The sequence below is a fragment of the Ananas comosus genome, unplaced genomic scaffold, assembly GCF_001540865.1.
Source record: "Ananas comosus cultivar F153 unplaced genomic scaffold, ASM154086v1, whole genome shotgun sequence".
Classification (NCBI taxonomy): Eukaryota; Viridiplantae; Streptophyta; class Magnoliopsida; order Poales; family Bromeliaceae; genus Ananas; species Ananas comosus.
Genome location: NW_017893385.1, coordinates 35,882 through 39,653, shown reverse-complemented (window position 1 = coordinate 39,653; position 3,772 = coordinate 35,882).

The following is a 3,772-nucleotide window of genomic DNA, read 5'->3' as shown; positions in this document are numbered from 1 at the left end:
CCAAGATATAGCCGCCAAGTCAGTGCTGGGGTTCTTCTGGAGATCCAGCCACCAGTGATAGGCCTGCCGTCCAAGTGGTGTGTGGCGAGCAAAACTCGATCTCTCTCTTCCACGAAAGTGTCGCGGAAGAGCTTCTCCATGTGCATCAACCACTTTTCTATGATCCAGTGGTCGACCTTCTTGCCATCAAAGATCCGGGACCGCATCTCCTGAATTCGTTGAGGTGCTCCATCAGCCTGTCCCTTTCCTCAGCAGAAACCATCACGGGGAAAACTGCCCCCGTCGGTGGCGCCTGAGCCGGTAGTGCCACTCTGTCCTCCTCCCGGGGTACAACCACGGGTGTTGCCTGCGAATAACCGGGCGTGGGTGAGGTGCCCTCGGTGCCACGTCCACAACTGGTGCTGGCAGTGTAGGGGCCTGAGGCTCTCGAGCAGTAGCCTGCTGTAGAAGAAGGTCCTCCAGGCGCTTCATCGGCGCCTCCTGTCGGCGTGCCGCCTCTGTCTGCTGTGCCACCATGTCAGTGAGGGCCGCAAGCTGGCCCCTCAACTCTCGGACCTCGCCGGATCCGGAGGTAGCGGAGGTCTCGACTTCCTCCAGGTTAGCCGCGTTATCCGCTCTAGCAGATTGGGAGCGTGTAATTGGCATCGTCACTACAACATCATAAAAGCGTAAGTTAGTAATCCACACTATCGTATCCCCGCTCAAGCAGATAATACCCCAAATCATGCGAAAGTAATGAAGTGTGCTTCACTACTAACTCCCGATGTTACGTTGTCGGCCGCCAACGTAACCTTTCGCGAAGTTAGGAGCTATACACTTCGATTTAACTCTACTTTCTAGAGTTATCAAGATACCCAATCATGATACTTTCGCTTACAAGTCACATAGACCTCGTCTCTCACGAGCTTATTTCCTGTAGTCCAACCGGTCTAAGTTTGCTAGGTCCTCTAAGAGTCAACCCTAGGCTCTGATACCAAACTAATTTGTCACGCCCCAGAACCCAGCAGAAGCCCGCCGGCGCATGCCTAGACCCGTCATATGTCTAAAACATATAAGGCGTCTAAACAAAATGATAAATAAGGCAAGAAGAGAGAAAAACATCTAGCTGTATCAGAGCAAAATGTATCTATGAGCTACAATAAAAGAAATGAACATAAAACCGAAAGTCCACTAGATAAAAGCATAAAGTAGTACAACTGAAGTCCCAAAATAAGTGCTAGAAAGGTACATAGGTGGTCTCTCTATACATGGTGCAAAATATCTCTCTCTCTCTCTCTAATACAAAAAGAAAGAGTAAACCACCTAAGCTCAAAATGTAGCTCCCCGCTAACTAGCTACGCGACTCCCTTGCCGCGATCCCGTGCCTTCGCCGGTGCCGAAGGCTCTGAAATAAAACCATAAAACAGGGGGCATGAGGACTATTGAATAATAGTTTCCAGTGGGCAATTACTGTCTTCAGTGAAATGCACCACTAGGCCGAAAGTAAAAATGGGTCAGTAAGCAGATATAATAAAAGCGATATGTACGACAAGTAAATAAGCATGAATATGCTGCCACATAATATCTCTACTTAGCGTGATTTAGCATAAGTAAGAAAAGCTATTCTCGTATGAATGTACCCAAGCATCGCTAGTATGATGTTCATAAGTCAAATAGTAAAGATGTCATGGTTTATTATTCTAATCAATGTCCACATGGCATGATAAATGCTCAAAATCAAATCTGAAGAGACCCGCCCGAAGACTGTCTAGCTCTGAGACCCACCCGTAGGCTGTCTGGCCGGTGCCGAGCCTAATGGCCCCGTGGTAGTCAACATACCCACTCTAGGAATGAGCCTTTCCCACGGCAATCCACTTCGGCGCCGAATCCGCACGGCGAATATGTATCGCGATGGCCATCTCCGCCGGCTCGTAGGGTGCGACCCTCACATGCATGTGCGAATGAGCACAATGGCAAGTAACAAAAGATCCGACTCAAGTACCAAGTCCTCATGTCTTACAACATGGAATACGTCACAACTCTCTCATAGGCCTATCTCTATGTCATCATGTCTAAAACATGGAAAGTAGTAGATGTCCATGGCCTATTACTAAGTCTCAATACAATAGTCTCATAGTTTGCTAGTCCAAGTGCCCTTTATGACACTTTCATTTACTAAGTCCAAGCTTAAAACAAATGTTCAAAAATGCATAGTTGAGCCACTTTAAACAAATGAGACATGTTCTAAACGTCTAGTGCGAACACTACTCAAATGCATTGTTACAATACCCAGATGCTCTACTATTATAGAGTGAAAATCATCTTACACATAACAGAATGCATTTTAAGTGTTCTAAAATTCACATAATTTCATTTAGTATAGATTTGCATTTTAAATGACGTTCCACGAGCTAGTATAGAAACACATGGCGGGCCATTTTGCCGTTTCAAGAGCCACATACCACCACAATCTTGCGTTCTCCGTTGCTGCCGATACGAAGGTGTCACTAGTCTCTAGCACCCTAAAATTGTAGGACAAGGGTTAACACGACTTATCGAGCGTCAACCTAAGCTCAATTAATAAGTAAATAGGCCTAAGGTAGAGAAAACTTCACCTCAATTGAGAAATCTCTCTTCAACTCCACAATGGCGAGTTTAGAGTGCGCTTCAATCCAACCTAAATAAAGGTTTAAACCCAGTCAATTAGTTTCAAAGCCCCTCAAAATCAAGAAGTCGCCATAAATAAACCCTAAATCCCAAAATCTAGGGTTTCAACAACAAAAGCACCAGTAGCCTGATCTAGAGGAAGGAAATCATCAATTAATCTCTAGGTAGCTCCAAACAAGCTAAATTCCTCTAGGGTTGAAGTCCGCTTGATCCACTACCAAGTCAAAAGCAAGCCCCAAGTCCTCTAATGGTGAAGCGAAGAGGTTGAGGAAGATGCTCCAAGCTCCAAGCTAGCTTCCTTCTACCCTCCTTCTTCTTTTCCTTCCTCTTTCGTTCTGAGAGTAGTGTAGGAGAGGAATTGTGAGGAGAGAAATGAGGGAAGGCAGAGAATGAGAAGCCTCTAAAAGCCTTCTAATGTAACAAAATCCTGATAAGCCCCTCAACAATCCAATCTGCACACTGCCCGGGTCTGGGCAGTTTTCGTCCAGAGAGACCTGTCTCTCCCTACCTGGAACCGGTCTCTCGGCTCGCCCCACAAAACCAACGTTCGGGAACCGCTCTCTCCCCGCGTAGTCGCGCTCGGGGACCGGTCTCATCCGCCAGGGACCGGTTGCCTCAAGTCCTGCCGCAGCACTGTTCCGGGAGGGACCGGTCTCTCCCACCAGGGACCGGTCCCCGAGAGTGAAAACTCTCAGGACTTGGCCAAAATCTAGAAATCGAACCTTTAGGTCGGAATACCATCTACGACCTTCCACCAAGTGTGGAAAAGTTCGGAATCCATATCAAGCACTCGAACCTCGCAATTTGCACAGGTCTAGTGTGTTACACATATCCTACCATTACATATACATGCATCAATAATAAAACTGTAGTTCACTTCGACATGCAAGCGACCTAGTCACTTCAGTTAAGCACAACCCACCTAACAATATTCGCCGATTGCTTGTCGACGCTTGCAATCGGGCTCACGCGGCACACATTTCCCGGTTCGGCTCGAACTCGCAATTGACCACTGAACATTCACCGATTTCCAACTTGGAGTTGTCTGGGGCCCTCCTCAATCCTTCAATTAGAGAATTAGGAGATCAATTATGTTCAAAACCCTTAAACTCCAAAACCCCCATTT